Source organism: Bos mutus, chromosome 17 (genome assembly GCF_027580195.1).
Source record: "Bos mutus isolate GX-2022 chromosome 17, NWIPB_WYAK_1.1, whole genome shotgun sequence".
NCBI classification, from domain to species: Eukaryota; Metazoa; Chordata; class Mammalia; order Artiodactyla; family Bovidae; genus Bos; species Bos mutus.
Genome location: NC_091633.1, coordinates 60,435,340 through 60,453,491, shown reverse-complemented (window position 1 = coordinate 60,453,491; position 18,152 = coordinate 60,435,340). Strand labels below are relative to the sequence as shown.

Below are 18,152 nucleotides of genomic sequence, written 5' to 3'. Positions count from 1 at the left end.
TTTTTACAAAGCCAAACTTCCTTCCATGAAAAGTACCTCTGAGCTCCGTGGGGGGAAGATAAACCCATAAAGGTTGACTGTTGGTATTTACTTGGCATGCTTGAGAAGTCGACATCCTTCTTGTCACTGTGCCCTGCAGTTTTAATGTAGAAAGAGGCAATTCTGACTTGACCTTAAGTGCCTCACCGATCTACTCAGGGGACTCCCTTTAGGAATATGAGCTGACACCACCTTGCCTGAGCTTCTTTCAATCAATAACATGGCAGAGTACACATGATACGAATAGGCAGACCGATAAGAAATAAAAGCATATCTGTTGATACAAATGGAGCGATAAATGGACTAGTTTTTGTCCAAGGACTTTGAAGGGGAAATCACGGAGGGATGAGATGATGGCCAGATGTGAATGTATAGCAAATTCATTGTTTTCTGAAGGATGACTTTTCTTTCATTCCTTACATTCAGGAGAAAATGGTCAAGTTGTTTTATGCCTGAAAGGAATTTGTTTCTCTGATTCTTGGAATAAAATAAGCCTCCTGGGTGTGTGCATTTTGTGACTGTAAATCTACAGTGACAAAATTGCGTTAATTTGACTGACTAGAAATATTAACCACATTATATCAAATAACTGCCAGGAACAATTCTCTACCATGGCCTGTGACTTTATTTTAATTGATTTTTTTTTTTTTACTTTTGGCTTCTGTGATTTTTGTTTCTTCTGACACATGTTTATTAAATGCAGGAAGAAAATTGTTTTGCAAATTATTTTTAGTGTGTTTACCTTGTTTAACTCTGTGGGTTAACTCTCTTTCTTCAGAATTCCAACCTCTTTGATTTTCAGGCTCAATACTGCTGATTTCGCTTTTTGGGCTCACTAATGGCATTGCCGTCCACATCAGCAGTCTCCACAATTAAGCTGTATGCTTAGCAGTATCATTTGATGTTGTGCAAAGATTTGAAAGTCAAAATTGAATGTGATTGATTGCTGCAAGATATGTTAATATTAGGATTCCTGAGCTCTGGTGTAGAATAAATCATTCCCTGTAATAACAAAGATAATGCCTCTAACATTACTCATTTTATGTTCTAGCAGTAATCAGGCCTTACGAATAAGCCTCATTTGTCTGCTGGAGAGCCCTCATACAAATCACAAGGTGACTGTTCATAGAAACATCACTGAGGATGGTAGAATTTACCTGTCAATATTACTGGCAAAGCTGTATTCCAAAGGATAACTTCATTTCCTTTATCAGCCTTTCTTTCTATTTACCCAATACTGGATGTTTAAAAATGAAGCTGTCTTATGCTTCACATCAGGGCTTCCATTATGCATCCCCCAATCCAGCAAAAAGAAAACCTGTTTTGTTATTTTTTAACCATACTTGTCTAAAAAAAACCCTACTCATAATAGTGTAAACCAACATCTTTTGAATACGAACCAAGTGCTAAGAATGGTACCATGCATTTAGCATGGATAAATTTATTTGATCTTTATGATAACACAAACGGTCCTTATAATTACATAATAAAAAATCCTTACAGTAACACAAAGACATGTAGACACTGTGTTTATTCCCAGTTAACTAAAGAAACCTAGGCCCAGAGAGGTTAGATAACTTGCCTAGCGTCACACAGATAGTCAATGGCAGAGTTGGATTTGAACCTAGGCTGCCTGGCCCCAGGGCGCATGCTCCTAACCAACAGAGCAGCCCTGCCGGAGGGATGTGTGAGAGATGCCCCTGTCCTCAGTGGCTTTCTTTCCCATTTTGGTGATGATAATCATGATAGTATACCAGAATAAAAGATCAGCAACTCCTGTTGCTGCAAGAATTAAAGAAGAGACAAGGACTAGCATAGGCTGGGTGGCATTCAAAACAGCTTGTCATCATGTACTTAAAACCGAAATGGTCAGTAAAACTTCAAAATTCTCAAACACTGAGTGTTGATGGTCGAAGTGATTGCTAGACCGCAGTATCTTTATTTTCTACTTGTGATTCTAGATACTGGTAGGAGCGTCTCTGTGATTTTAATTTACTCCCAGATTATTTTGAATATTCTTCCTTTGGGGGGAGCTTTGCACTTGCAAATCTCTTACCTGTGAAATAAAGTGAATCTACACTTGATAAATATGTTCTACAACGCCACCTTATTGTCTAGCGGGTTTGTTCAAGAAAGAAGGAAGTAGTTCTGATTGTGTTCTTTCATGGTCTCTGGTCTTACTCCTTTAAAGTTTCTGGCTGGGCAAAATGATCCTTCGTTTTCTTCAGTTAAGTCAGTGCAGGGTGACTACTTAGGTAAAAATAACTCGCTAATTTAATGTCAAAGTCTAGAGTGAATTAATTTTCCTTCTTTGTTTGTCAACAAGTTTGGAGTTTTGGGCAGTTCTGGTGAAGCAAATCCCAGTGACAGAACATTTGTACCATTAAGCCTTCAAACTCTTACTCAGCTGTCAACACATGGGCACTTTCTGGAACCAGATTCTCTCATGCTGTGCACTGCCTGCAGCTCGCCCAAAGCTGTACTTTGACTAAAAGGGCTGATTTCTCTTCTCTAACCCTTGTTCTCATTTAGTGTTAAAACCCACTTAAAGTCTACCCTTCATTCTGAAAAGTACACAGGCACGTGTCATCTCCTTAACTATGGTGATGTGGAAGGAAGGGGCTCCAAAGAAATGCTGGACGTCTGAGTGAATAATTGATCAGCAAGTAGACTGGCGGTGTTAATTGTGAGCTGGGTGTGAAACCAAAGCTTTCTGGAGGTTTTCAAAACTTGGGGAAAGTTTTAAATACTGAGCAGTAGAGTCAATGTACTGAGGTGGAATTTAAAGTCATTTTTCTTACAGTAATAGGCTTTTTTTTTTTTTTAAGAGTATGGTTTATTTAGAGTGTTGTCCTCGTTTCAGGTGTAGAGCAAAGTGATTCAGTTATCCTTAAATATGTATATATACATATACACACACACACATTCTTTTTTAGATTCTTTTCCCATATAGGTTATTACCGAATATTGAGTAGAGACTTGGCTTTTGCCATTTGCCACACTTGTTCTCTGACTGCAGGCTCATTTGTTATTCACTATGTGTGTTGTTGTTTTGTATTTAATGTTGATCTGCCTGGAGCCACTTTGGGGATATTTATTTATTAGAAATACTTGGGAGTGCAGGATGGATAGAACAGCCTCTAGAACCAGAGAATAATAGATAAGAGACAAACACAAATGTTGGATAAAGCAATGATTTCTTTAGCGATCTCCCACCAATATAGCACAACAAAACAGAAACTTTATTCATGCAGGTCCTGACAATTTGAGTTTCAGTGATTCTTTTCAAGTGAAATTGTAGAAAAGAGCTCCCAAGTTTCATCCCGTGGAAAACATTCCAAATCCTTTAAAAAGAGAAGTGGCATTCCGTGTCTCCATTGAAGAAGAATTCGTAAACAATTGGCGTTTTGTTGACCTGCATTGCTTAATACACGAGTAACTAAACGCATGTGGCTAATTAAATTTAAATTAATTGGAAAATTAAATAACATTTAAAATTCAGGCCCCTGGTTGCAAAAGCCACATTTCAAGTGTGTAAATAACTACATGTGGCTACTGGCTATTGTGTTGAACAGAGCAGATTGGAACTTTTCCATCATTGTAGAAAGTTCTAGTGGACAGCAGTGCACTGCACAATGCTAGGGAAAGCCAAATACATTTTTGCTTATTTCTTTTGTCTTGTATTATTTCTGGTTTGGGTTTTTAGTTACAGTTTTTAAATATTTTTTTTATGGAGGCAAAGACTGTAACTGTTTAGTGTGAGAATGTTGGGGTTCATCTTGGTATCTCATGTTGGTATGTTATGGTATTAAACAGCTCACAGATCTATAAATACATTCCAGTATCTCAGGAACTAAAGAAATACCTTGTAGATTGGCCAACCCATGTTTTTTTTAGTATTCATAGCAAAAAAAAATAGCTTTGCTTATAGGTTGCTCAGAAGAGGAAAAAAAATCATCTGATTACAGAGCCAAAGAATATGGTTTCTTTGCCTCTAACGAATTTATAACCCAAGAACATTTCAACACAGGGAACTCAGAAGAATTTTTGTCTATGTAATAAAAGGCAAGATTAAGAAGGAAATACTTAAGAAAGTAAATCCTTTTAAATGAAAGGAAAAAAGTATTTTCTTAAGCTGTATAAAACTATTTCATAATAGTAAAGGTCCATTATAAAGAATGTATACAGTAGAGAAAAGGATACTTAACAAGGTAAAATTCACTTGGAATTCTATCAAACAGCAATCAACTCTTGTAATGACTTAATATATTTTCTGGTCTGGCAAAATTATAATAATATTGATGACAGAGGGGTCATTGACAACTGAGTATGGTTAAGTGTGGGTTGTGCTCTCTATGTGTTATTATTTAAAACTCACTGCAGCCCCACAAAGGGAGAATCACAGAGCTTTCACTCCTTGACCACATCCAGTACCAGAAAAGCTCTGAAAACCAAGAACAAAACAGAAAGAGTCTGGGTCAGGGCAGTCTGACCTGAAATGATACGAGATTGTTTTCCCACTTTATTTATCTCATTAAATATGAATACTAATATATTTTGCTGGAGAAATAGGTAGTGTACTTAATTATAGAATTCTTCCCTAGAGCTTACTGGAATGTTTACTTAAAATATATATACACTATATGTATGCTGAATTGCAACCGTATGGACTACAACCGGCCAGGCTCCTCTGTCCATGGGATTCTCCAGGCAAGAATACTGGAGTTGTTACAGGAAGGGGGACCCCTTCCAGGGCCCAAAACTGGGCTCTTGTCTAACACTCAGAAATGAATTGTCCAAGGAGACACATGTGCTGACAAAGCAAAAGATTTTATTGGGAAGGGGCACCAGGGTGGAGAGCAGTAGGGTAAGGGAACCCAGGAGAACAGCTCTGCCATGTGGCTCACACTCTTGGGTTTTATGGCAATGGGATTAATTCCTGGGTTGTCCTTAGCCAATCATTCTGACTCAGAGTCCTTCCTGGTGGTGCACGCCTTGTTCAGCCAAGATGGATGCCAGCAAGAAGGATTCTGGGAGGTGGTCGGAAACGTGGTATCTCCTTTTGACCTTTTCCGAACTCTTCCGGTTGGTGGTGGCTTATTAGTTCCGTGTTCCTTACCAGGACCTCCTGTCCTCACGCAAATGGTTACGATGGTGCCTGGCCAGGGTAGGTGGTTTCAGTCAGTATGCTTCCCCTAATAGAGTGAGTTGCCATGCCCTCCTCTAGGGGATCTTCTTGACCCAGAGATTGAACCCACATCTCATGTTTCCTGCATTGTCAGACAGGTACTCCAATTAAAAAAAAAAAAAGAATTGAAAATAAATAAATAAAAGGGAAATGTAGAAAATATAAACAAACACACACACCCACACAAAAACCCTGGTGAACTCTGGATAAGACGGGTGAACTGTATCACTGCCAGTTGCCTGGTTGTGATATTGTACTAAAGTTGTGCAGGATGTTAGCACTGAGGAAAATTGAATGAAGGTTACACAGATTCTCTGCATTATGATCCTTAAAACTGTAACTTTAAAAAAAGAAAGGAAAAAAAAAAAAAAAACTCCTGCAGTCCTCCTGGTTAGTGGGAAACAGAGCTCCCTCTGACTCCAGAATTTGAGTGCCTAAAACATTGTTTCATTTTAGCAAAATTACTGTGTATTGAGAAACAGTAAACAAACACCTACCCACCTTTTGGAGACCCAGCAGAACTTTCAGATATTGATAACTTGATAACCATCCCTATAATTTTGAAGCATTATTCGTCAACAAGAAGAAAAAAAATTTTTGTTAAACTTCTGAGGTTTAATGTTTCAGTTTAATGATTTAATTTAAAATGTCTGTTAGAATACATATGGAAATATTTGAGAAAAGGAAGCAAATTTCTGACTTACTACTGATTAAATTCAATGTTTGTCTAAATATAGTATTTTTCTTGTGATTTCTAGGAGTACAAAAGATATTAATGAACCATAATTTGCAGGCAAAGTTTTTTATTTTCTATATTTACTGGATTTTAAAAATAATTTTATTGATTTACTGATTGATTTTTGGCTATGCTGTGTCTTTGTTGCTGCACGTGCTTTTCTCTAGTTGCTGTACACAGACTTCTCACTGCAGTGGTTTCTCTTGTCGTGGAGCATGGGCTCTGGGGCACAGGCTTCAGTAGTTGCGGTCCCCGGGCTCTAGAGCACAGGCTCAATAGTTGTGGTACAGGCCGTAGCTGCTTCTCGGCATATGGGATCTTTCCGGATCAGGGATCAAACCCGTGTCTCCTGCATTGGTAGGTAGATTCTTTACCACGGAGCCACAAGGAAAGCCCTATTTGCTGATCTTAAGCTATAATAATATGATCTTAATCTAATAAGCAAAGTTAGCGATTTACCTCGTTGAACGCTCCAATGAAAGCAGTATTAAAAGGAAATGGAAGAGGCTTCTACTGTGTGTATTGTTGTTGCTGTTGTTTTTCTTAAACCATGTATTTGTTAGAATCTTGGATAAGCAAGTAAGAATCAGTGACCTAAATCCTCTTTGTGATTTTGCTCTGGCAGCCTCATATTAATTGGCTCCATCAAAATAACTCTTCTAAATCTTTCCAAGTCCATTCTTCCCATTCACCTACAAAGCACAGTTTTAACTTGCCTTCAAATAAATAGTGAGCATTTGATCCACCTAAAGAAAAACTTGGATCTGACTGTGGCATTGGCTCTTTTTAGAAATGCAATAATCTCTCAATCCACCCAACTGACACTTATTATGGACCAACAACGTGTAAGGCTTTATACCTGGTATTATTTGTTGTTGTTTACGCGCTAAGTCATGTCCAACTCTTGGGCCACCAGGCTCCTCTGTCCTTGGGATTCCCAGGCAAGAATACTGGAGTGGGTAGACATTTCTTTCTCCAGTAAGCAAATCCTTATCTCTTATGTCTCCTGCATTGGCAGGTGGATTCTTTACTGCTAGCACCACCTGGGAAGTCTACTACTACAACTGCCACTGAAACAAATTCTTCTCTTCTGTGAACTTCTTGAAGGCAAATGTGTTAGTTATCTTTTCCCCTCCATCCATAATGCCAGGTAGGCTTCCCTGGTGGCTCAGTGGTAAAGAATCTGCCTGTCAATGCTGGAGAGAGATGTGGGTTCGATCCCCACATTAGGAAGATTCCTTGGAGAAGGAAATGGCAATCCATGCCAGTATTCTTGTCGGAAGAATCCCATGGACAGAGGAGCCTGGCGGTCGCAAAGAGTCAGACATGACTGAAGCAGCTAGCAGATAGATAGCAGTAGTAATCGTAGAAATAGTAGCAGCAGTATCATGGCATTTTGTCTGTGTTTGGCACCATTCTAATATTTTATACTAACTCATATAATCCTCGTATCAACCCTAGGAAGTAGGTATTTTGGAGGGTGGAGGGAACAAAAAGTGCCCACTGAACTGAGAAGGCATCTTTAGACCAAAAAATGAGACAGTCAACTCCATGTGATCAGTTGTTCGGTTTATTATAAAGTAACTTACAGGCTGGGATCTGGTGGACAATGATCCGGAAGCATTCACATCTGTACTCCACACTGCCAAAGGGACGTGGAGACAATCATATTAATAGTTAACCTAGGGCGTGGAGTAGGTGTCGGGAAATAGGATGTGCATTCCTAAGTCAAGACTCACGAATACGTAACTAAACTTGTGGGCACTGGGCATTTTTCAGCGTTTTAATCATTGCTTTAATCATTGTTTGAGACCTATCAAAGCACAGAACCCACCTGATCCTGATGATTATTAAACAATATACTTCAAAGGGCTTCCCTGGTGGCTCAGCGTAAAGAATCTGCCTGCAGTTCAGGAGACTCGGGTCCAATCCCTGAGTCAGGAAGCTCCCCTGGAGAAGAAATGGCTACCCACTCTAGTGTTCTTGCTTGGGAAATCCCATGGACAGAGGAGCCTGGCGGGCTACAGTCCATGGGGTCACAAGACTCAGACACGAGTTAGCAACTAAACCACCACCACTACTGGTTTGGCTCCAGAATTCATACTAGTCTGTATTTTCAAATGAGGGGATTCTTGAGTGTGTCTTTAGTAATAGATAGGGAAGATCATTCAAAGAGAGGCACAGCAAGCAATTCTGCTCACTAGTCACTTAATAAATGCCCATTGTGTGGAAAGCACTCTAGATGTGAATAAGATATAGACACTGCACTCAAGGAATTTATAGCAAGTTTACATCCTTGCTAATGATCTATTTGGGGGCTGTTTGAGAAAAGAGTATAATTTCTATCTGATGGTTTATTTTGCCTTTTTGTGATCCATTGTATTTCTCACTGAACAATCCACCAATCACTAAATATTTTGCTGACACTTTTTTTTTTCTTTTAACTTTTATCAAGTGCCAAGTAAAACTTTGGCAGTGTATGGGGGCCTCAGAAACAATAATAAGTGAGATAGATCATCCCTTCCCTCACAGAATATGCAGTTAGTGAAGATGATTAAACAAGTATCAAATAAAGTGTGAAAAATGCTCTGAGAGGTGAAGATATGAGAGGGTTAAATAGAGACCTTAACTGTCAAGGACCTCAGGAGTGCTGATGCCTGAAAGATGAGGTATCATCTCATCTGAGGAAAAAGGGGTTTCAGGAGCAGACAGTAGAAAACACATATTCCAGGCACAGGGAACAGCACGCTCAGGGGCCCAGTACAGAGGAAGAACCTGGTTCATCCGATGAACTTAAGGGCAAGTAGGGTGAGCAACCTCATCTTGCAGATGCCTTCCTTCTCTGAATCATCTTGGGGAAGTTGCTTTTACTCTTTAAGCTTCAGTGACTCCATTTAAAGAAAGAGAAATACAGTACCTCCCTCTTCAGGTTTTAGAAACATCAAATGAGATCGTGCTTACAAAGGACCAAGCCCAGAGCAGATGCTATAGGAGACTTCATCATTATTAACTTGGAGGGGCCACCTTGACTGCACGTGGAAATTGGGTTAGAGCCTGGTGGGCTGCAGTCCATGGAGTCGCTATGAGTCGGACACGTCTGAGCGACTTCACTTTCACTTTTCACTTTCATGCATTGGGGAAGGAAATGGCAACCCACTCTGGTGTTCTTGCCTGGAGAATCCCAGGGACGGGGGAGCCTGGTGGGCTGCCATCTCTGGGGTCGCACAGTCGCACATGACTGAAGCGACTTAGCAGCAGCAGCAGCAGCAGGACTAGACTAGAGGTGTGGAGACCAATTAAGAGGCTGGTACAGTAATTCAGGAGTAAAAGAACCTTGGCGTAGAGGAGAGCAGCACGGGGAATGACGAAAGGCAATGCTATTTTAGAGGCAGAACAGAGTCCTTGATGACTGTAGATACAGCAGGTGAGAGAGAAAGGCATTAAGGTTGACTCCTAGATTTCTAGTTTTGGGTTACCAGCTAGGGACAGACAGGTTAGAAACCCAAATCCAACCTTGTAATGTACAGTTTTGGAAAATTAACTCTATGGCTGTGGATGAGCTATTCTTACGTAGTCAGTGACAGAATAGATAGAAAACACTTCTGACTTCCTTCCCAGCATCTTTTCAGCATGACACACAGTAACTCATAGCAAATACCATTTCTGTGAAAACCAAATTATAAGAAAGAAGCATATCTTTGCATGGAGTGCCCTACGGCAGTTGATATATATTCAACAATGAAGAGTCTTGATTCTGTTTAGTTAGGTCGTATCTATAATATACTTAACTGAAAAATGAGTGTCTCTTATGCTCACTAGGAGGGTGTTCATTTGCCAAAAGGAGATGCTATGCTTCTTTCTCAAATGAATCTTCATAATCAAGTCAGGTATATCCGACTTATTGAAGATCTAGACTCGACTGGGTACAAACACAGAGCAAAATTACTGTCACTCAGTAATTTTAAACATTATTTTTCCCCCTTTTGGTTAAAATTTCAGAATAAACCCATAGTTTTTCCAGTCATTTTCAGGTATTAAAGGCCCTGTCTACTAGGAGAAAACATATGAGAATATCTTAAGTCACAAAATCATAACTATATATGAAAAGATTGATCAAATACACTTTGTTAAAATTAACATTTGTTCAACAAAAGCCACCATTTAGAGAATAAAAGGCAAGCCACAAGTCAGAGAAGGTATTTAGAATACACACATCATTTGTCAGGTATCCAGCAAGAGATTTATATCAAGACTATGTAAATAGCTCATCAGTTCAGTTCAGTCACTCAGTCATGTCCGACTCTTTTCGACCCCATGAATCGCAGCACACCAGGCCTCCCTGTCCATCACCAACTCCCAGAGTTCACCCAAACTCACGTCCATCGAGTCGGTGATGCCATCCAGCCATCTCATCCTCTGTCGTCCCCTTCTCCTCCTGCCTCCAATCCCTCCCAGCATCAGAGTCTTTTCCAATGAGTCAACTCTTCTCATGAGATGACCAAAGTATTGGAGTTTCAGCTTTAGCATCAGTCCTTCCAATGAACACCCAGGGCTGATCTTCAGAATGGACTGGTTGGATCTCCTTGCAGTCCAAGGGACTCTCAAGAGTCTTCTCCAACACCACAGTTCAAATGCATCAATTCTTCAGCGCTCAGCTTTCTTCACAGTCCAACTCTCACATCCATACATGACCACAGGAAAAACCATAGCCTTGACTAGACAGAACTGTGTTGGCAAAGTAATGTCTCTGCTTTTCAATATGCTATTTAGGTTGGTCATAACTTTCCTTCCAAGGAGTAAGCGTCTTTTAATTTCATGGCTGCAATCACCATCTGCAGTGATTTTGGAGCCCAGAAAAATAAAGTCTGACACTGTTTCCACTGTTTCCCCATCTATTTCCCATGAAGTGATGGGACTGGATGCCATGATCTTTGTTTTCTGAATGTTGAGCTTTAAGCCAACTTTTTCACTCTCCACTTTCATGTTCATCAAGAGGCTTTTGAGTTCCTCTTCACTTTCTGCCATAAGGGTGGTGTCATCTGCATATCTGAGGTTATTGATATTTCTCCCGGCAATCTTGATTCCAGCTTGTGCTTCTTCCAGTCCAGCATTTCTCATGATGTACTCTGCATATAAGTTAAATAAGCAGGGAGACAATATACAGCCTTGATGTACTCCTTTTCCTATTTGGAACCAGTCTGTTGTTCCATGTCCAGTTCTAACTGTTGCTTCCTGACCTGCATACAGATTTCTCAAGAGGCAGGTCAGGAGGTCTGGTATTTCTAGCTCTTTAAGAATTTTCCACAGTTTATTGTGATCCACACAGTCAAAGGCTTTGGCATAGTCAATAAAGCAGAAATAGATGTTTTTCTGGAAGTCTCTTGCTTTTTCGATGATCCAGCGGATGTTGACAATTTGATCTCTGGTTCCTCTGCCTTTTCTAAAACCAGCTTGAACATCTGGATACAAATCAGTAAAAAATATAGGTGACATAGTAAGACATGGGCAAATACTTGAATAGACATTTTGTTAAAGATGATTTCCAAATTTTTAAGAAGCATATAAAAAAGAATTCAACATTGTCATCAGGAAAATGCAGAATGGCTAAAATTTAAAAAGATGGTCAATAATAGATATTAATGCAGATGCCTAGGGACTGAAATTCTCATGTAATACTGATAGTAGTGGAAAATGGTTCAAATATTAATCTTTTGGGAAATTGTTTGGCGATACCTATGACTGGTATATGCATGCTACCCTCTGACTTAGCAATTGTGCCATCACATACACGCCCAGCAGATGAGTGCACACGTCCACTGGAAGACATGTTCGGTAGCAACATTTTTTTTAAATAAACAAAAATGGAAAAACTTCAAATGTTGATCATCAGGGAATAGATAAATAAGTTGTGATGTATTCGTACAATAGAACACAAAATGTGAATGGAAGAGATGAGCTACTACTCCTCCCAAATACATAGTTAACTCTTACAGACATAAGACTGAGCTGATGAATCCAGACACAAGAGAGTGAATATGTATGATTTAATGTATATGAAGTTTAAGGTGAGAAAAATTAACCTATCGTGGTAAAAGTGGGAATAGTGGTGACATTAGCTGGGTGGGCCTTGGCCAGGAGGAAGCATGAGGAATCTTTCTCGATTACTAGAAATGGTTCATGTTTAGGTCTATGTGGTGATTACCCAGGTATGTATATATGTGTATGAGATATATATAGAAAAACTTAGACTATCTTTGCTCTACTTCAATAAGTAGAGAAAAAACCTCATCCAGTGAACTGTCAAAACTTCAATCTCCTATCCAGTTGGAAGCTTTTCCCCTTTCCCCTCCCCATTAACTCATGGTCAATAATCTACAAGGAGAAGGGAGAGTTCTAATAGGTTTCCTCTCTCATCCTTGGTCCACCTCCTTTCTCATTCCTGAGCCATTGTTTTTATCCCCTCTAGAATTAGGTAGATGGAGGAAGGAGGGGTCAGAGATGAATGGATACAGTGATGTGTCTTGGCTTGTAATCAGGTTCAGATGCTGAGTGTAGCGCATCTTCAAAGGTCAACTCTTTCTCTTGTCAAGATGCTTCTGTGGGTTTTTCAGTAATCCTGCTTCTTCTCTAGGAACCTCCCAATACAACATTAACTGACACGAGCAATGATCATTTTCCTACTCCAGCTGCAGCCCTTGGCCTTTATGGATCTACTCCTCTGGGTGGAGTCCTAGTCAAAAGGACTCAAGTCCATCTCTTCTTTACATCACTTGACCCAGAGGAAAACCAACATGTCTTTGCCTGGCCAGTGGAGAACTTGCACTCACTCCCTCTGTAGCCTCTCTTCCCCTCAGCCTCTCAGCTTTAAGCTTCCCAAGGAGTGAACCAGGGCCCACTCTCTTGCTGTATATTTTTGCCATGAGGATAAAATGGAAATAATTATACACATACAGAAGTAGATGCATATAAATATACACATACACATACACACGTGTTATACACATGTTATTCAGTACAAAAGTAAGTGTGCCAAGTGTTAGCTTCTTTCTTCCTGGACTAAGTGACCCTTTACTGCCTTTCTTTCAGTAAAGCATCTTTCTTTAGTTACAGGCTTTGGGGAGAGCAGAGAGGACAGGGTTTAGGATCCATTGTTGAGATGCTGAAGAGTAAACTCCTTGGAGTTTACTTTTTAGCAACTTTTAATAAAGGTGCGCTATATTTGAAATTTCGGAGAAGGCAGTGACACCCCACTCCAGTACTCTTGCCTGGAAAATCCCATGGACGGAGGGGCCTGGTGGGCTGCAGTCCATGGGGTCGCACAGAGTTGGACAAATTAAACCAGGTATGGTAAAATACTCATAGCCCTAGAGTTTAGAAAGGCCTGGATCTGCATCCCAGCTTCACAGTTCTAGGCATGCATTCAGTCAGCATATTTATTTAGGGCTTCCTGTGTGCCAGGGACCTTTGTAGGCACTGCAAATATAGGCAGAGTAGGCAAGATCTCCACCTTGGGGACCTTCACCGGCGGGTGGAGGGTGAGTGAATAGTAAGAGTAACAAATAATGGGCAAATAACTAAATATCAATCAAGCGGTGTTAACACAATGTACTTAGTGGGTGGTCAGGGAACATCTTCTAAGAGACATGAATTAAGTAAAGGAGGAAGAAGAAGGTAGAAGAGGAGCAATATTCCACGAACCAAAGACCAAAGTGTTTCAAGAAGGAGGAAGTCAAGAATAAAAAAAGGAGGAGGAAGTCAGATGCTGGGAGGGCTGTCAGTAGCCATGTGACCCCTAAACTAGTTATGTACCTTATTGAAGCAATAATAGTCCGTGATAACTTTCTGAAGTGAAGTGAGTGAAGTGAAGTCGCTCAGTCGTGTCCGACTCTTTTCGACCCCATGGACTGTAGCCTATTAGGCTCCTCCGTCCGTGGGATTTTCCAGGCAAGAGTGCTGGACTGGATTGCCATTTCTGAGCATTGAGATAATTCTGTAAATCACCTGTCACTTAGTAGACCAGTAACTGAAGATTTTTTTTTCACATTTCATGTGTGTAATAAAACACAAACTTAAAAATTCACAGTGAAAGATATTTTTTAAATGGTCTCCATTCCATTTCTCACTGAATTTGCAGTATCTTCAATTAATTGCACATAAGCCAAAATACGGAAGTCAGGAAGTTAAAGCATAATCATAGTGCAACTGTAGCTTTGTCTTTTTTAACAGACTATGTTAGTAACAAGCGGTTAACTCGACGTGTCAAGTCATGTGTTTCGTATCACATGTGTGAACTGTCATGTGTTTAAATATGTCGGAATTTTTCACTTTCAAACTGGAAGAGATCACTTGTTAAGAGAATAAGAGCTAAGAAAATCAGATATTTCAGCATTTATAGGAATCTGTCTTGCTAAATTACAGCTTCTATGAATGATCAGCAAATTATTTCCATTTTAAATCTAAGAAATAAGGAAATTGATTTGGTTCCTATCTGTTTCAGGCATTCCCTAATGACTTAGCATTGATTTTTAAACATGCTTTCAATTTTATAGAATGGCTGAATAATATGACATTTGATCTAACCTCTACAGGAATGACAAAATGAGACTGTTACAGACTCTTTAAAGTAATAGAAAATTATGATATCTTTGTCTGGCTACTTCACCATATTGTCACCTAAATTATTTTTATAAAATCAGGCATTAAAAATTCTACCAAAAAGTGTTGAAGAACAAAGATACACATTCAAGTGGGTGCTTTTAAATCTACTTAAATGTAAATGATATGTTTTTATGCATTAGAGTTTCCAGCAGAAGAAATCTGTATGCTTTTTGAAAGCACAACTCACTTTTAGATGTTTAAAAGCTTGTCAGATACCTTACAGGGAAGGAAATAAAGTCATTTTACTCCAAGTAAATAATTTCTCCAAATTTTCTTGAGCACATTTATGTAGGTACTGAGAGAGATCAAGAGAATTCTTTTTCATGTTTTAAATTCAAAACATACCAGCTGCTACCTCAGCTACCCACTAGAGAAAGGGAGAATAACTAAATTTCTGCAGCCATGTGTAGAACTACATTTATTGAAATCCCAGGGAAAGCTTTTGTGTTTTGGGTAATGGGGAAAATTCCATATGATATCTTGGATTGCATTTTCAATCATAGTCCTTGTACTGTCTGGTCAGTGTCTGAAAATGCTTCATTCATTTAGAATGAAAACTCATACGTCAGAAGTCAGCCAGGTTTGGGGATTACAAGACATTTTATTTCAAATACCGTGACTACTCCTTGTTGTAAACATTGAATCCTTTGAATTTGGTTCAGTAAGGCCAGAGCTGGGTGACCCCCATTTAGTTATTTTCCTCAAATAAATAAAGAATGAATGCTGCGTATTCTAAAGTATTTGGCTTTGATGAACTAATATCACCCTATCATATATCTATTTTTGAGGTCTTTTTTTTCCCTCTAGTCGTATTTCTGGTTTCAAGTACTTTTTAAAAATTCATTTTCTAGTTATTACAAGAAGTCAATTTATATATTGAGGATTACTCATATTTGCTCTCAAAGATCTTCCTCTTTTCACCTAGCGTGTGTTTTCTAACAGAAGACATAGTCAGATGTTTTTGTTCCTCTTAAGAAAACCCTGACAGGCCCACGACACTGGCTACTGCTGTAGCTGTACATGTCTATACATAATTGATGGTGTGGGGCCCGCAGACAGCACCGGTGCACAAGCCATATAGATTACCATACTGTGAGGGGTCTTAGGTCTTTGAATTTTCCATTTTTGAATAGAAATAACTCCTTGCCAAGTAACAAAAATTCCAGAAGGAGTAAGTTTACCATAATAATAAATATTCTTCAGAGAACAAAGCCTTTGCCAGCATCAGAAGACTCTGACAGTCTTAATATCCTAACTTTATTACCCTCCTCTCCACTCCAACCATCTCTCAACCTAGCAGCTCTGGAAATGTTTGGTTTGGCTGCCATTTTGGTATTGTATATATATTTTTAAGTTTAGTGCTGCTGCTAAGCTGCTAAGTCGCTTCAGTCGTGTCTGACTCTGTGCGACCCCAGAGATGACAGCCCACCAGGCTCCCCCGCCCCTGGGATTCTCCAGGCAAGAACACTGGAGTGGGCTGCCATTTCCTTCTCCAATGCATGAAAGTGAAAAGTGAAAGTGAAGTCACTCAGTCGTACCCGACCCTCAGTGACCCCATGGACTGCAGCCTACCTGGCTCCTCCATCCATGCGATTTTCCAGGCAATAGTACTGGAGTAGAATGCCATCGCCTTCAAGGAAAGTTAAAGCTCCAGATGGCACTTTTTGAGGTCATCCCTTAACCTAGTTGCCCTTTCTGGTTCTTTACTAGAAGGTGAGAAGGCTAGTAGATACTGGTCACCTTTTTGAAAAGAGTATTTATTTATTTTTGGTTGCATCGGGTCTTAGTTACGGCATGCGGGATTTTGGTTGCAGCGTGGGGGCTTCTCTAGTTGTGGCTTGGGGGATCTTAGTTCCCTGCCCAGAGACTGAATCTGCATTCCCTGCACTGGAAGGTGGATTCTTAATCCCTGGACCACCATGGAAGCCCCCACTGCTGGTCATCTTTTCATGAGCAACCTGTGAGGTTCTTGCCTCCAGGGAGGTGTTGGTTACATTCTGTTCATCCTGTCTGTCCTCTGTTCCCTCGAAACACCATGAGCGCACTTCCTGGTGTTTAGTCCTTGGTGCATATGCTGTCCCTCCACCGCCCAGACCATTTCCAGAACCTTCCATCTCCACCCTTCTCTTGACTCTTCCTGCTCATCATTCTGACCTCAGTTTAGATGTCACGTCTTTCGGAATTCCACATTCAGTTAGATTAGGTGAGCAGTCCTGTCTCTCCTGTTACTTGGCCTCTACCTTTTTACTTTGCCACAACTGGACATCATATCTTACTTGGTAGAGACCAGGCCACCTCTAACATGGTTTCCCCAGCTTCTAGGATATGCCTGCCATAGAATTGTGTCTGATAGTTGAATTTGTTGAACGGAACTACAGAGATACTGACAATATAAAATTGAACTTAAACATAAAAGGGATGATACAGAGTATTAGGTTTTAGATGATAAATTGTCCGAATCTGTAGTATTCCTAGATTTACACTTAGCTTTACTTATGTAATATTTGTTCTTAAGAATGCTGTGATAACCGAAAAAAAATAGATTCAAACTACAACCATGTTTTGTCTTTAAAGACTCATAAGACTAGCTTGTAATTTCAAATGGCTAGGTTAATATAAATAAAACCTGTGTTTGTTATGAAATAAACACACTGAAAATTTTGTATAAAACCAAATTGGGGAAGAGGCCATGTATCTATTTAATTTGGAGAGTTTAGGCTTATTGCTTTATCTGGGTTCATTTCCTTTTTAGTTTGTTTGTTTTTTAATTTTATTTTATTTTTAAACTTTACAAATTGTATTAGTTTTGCCAAATATCAAAATGAATCTGCCACAGGTATACATAATTTCTTAAAGAGCAAAGTTTTTTATTTTTTTCTAAATCTTAACTTGTATACTATCTAGTTCTAGATGTCTAAAACAGAATATCATTTTTGTCATCATATCTTGGACTGCCCTTATGCTTTTGGAACACAGAATGTACAGATGTCTATTTCTCTTTTAATCAGTGAAAAATAGAAAGCTACTAAAGCTATAATACAAAAATGACTTTCTCTTGTTTTTTTAAACACCTTTTATTCCAGAACATATTCCACAGTTCTCCATCAGGGTCACTCATCAACTGCTAGCTAGCTTCCTAAACTTTGTCAATCTTTTGTTGATTCTCTGAGAAATAGTTTTGAGTTCCAAGCTTATAAGTGAAGATTAAGCTCACAAATTACTGTTTTTGTATTATAGGCTCTAGAATTAAACTGTTTGAGTTCATATCTTGACCTCAAAAATTACTGTTTTACCTTCTGTGTCCCTTGATTTCTTCTTCAATAAGTGGGGATAATCATTTGGTTTGTTTTCAGAATTATATGACCCTGGCAAAGTACATAGAACAGTGTCTGTGCTCAAAGAATACTATTATTGTTACTATAATTCATCAGTCCTAGAAGCAAGAAACTATTTATTCCTCCATTCAAAAATATCAATTGCACTCCTACTATGTCATGACAAAATATGGTGCACTGGAGAAGGGAATGGCAA

The 18,152-nt window shown here is 39.3% G+C and overlaps 1 protein-coding gene across 5 annotated transcripts in view; it reads left to right on the top strand.

The window, feature by feature from the left end:
* SLC10A7 (solute carrier family 10 member 7) overlaps positions 1-18,152 on the top strand; it is a 317,217-nt gene that overhangs the window by 181,053 nt on the left and 118,012 nt on the right. The gene's annotated exons all lie outside the window — the stretch shown is intronic.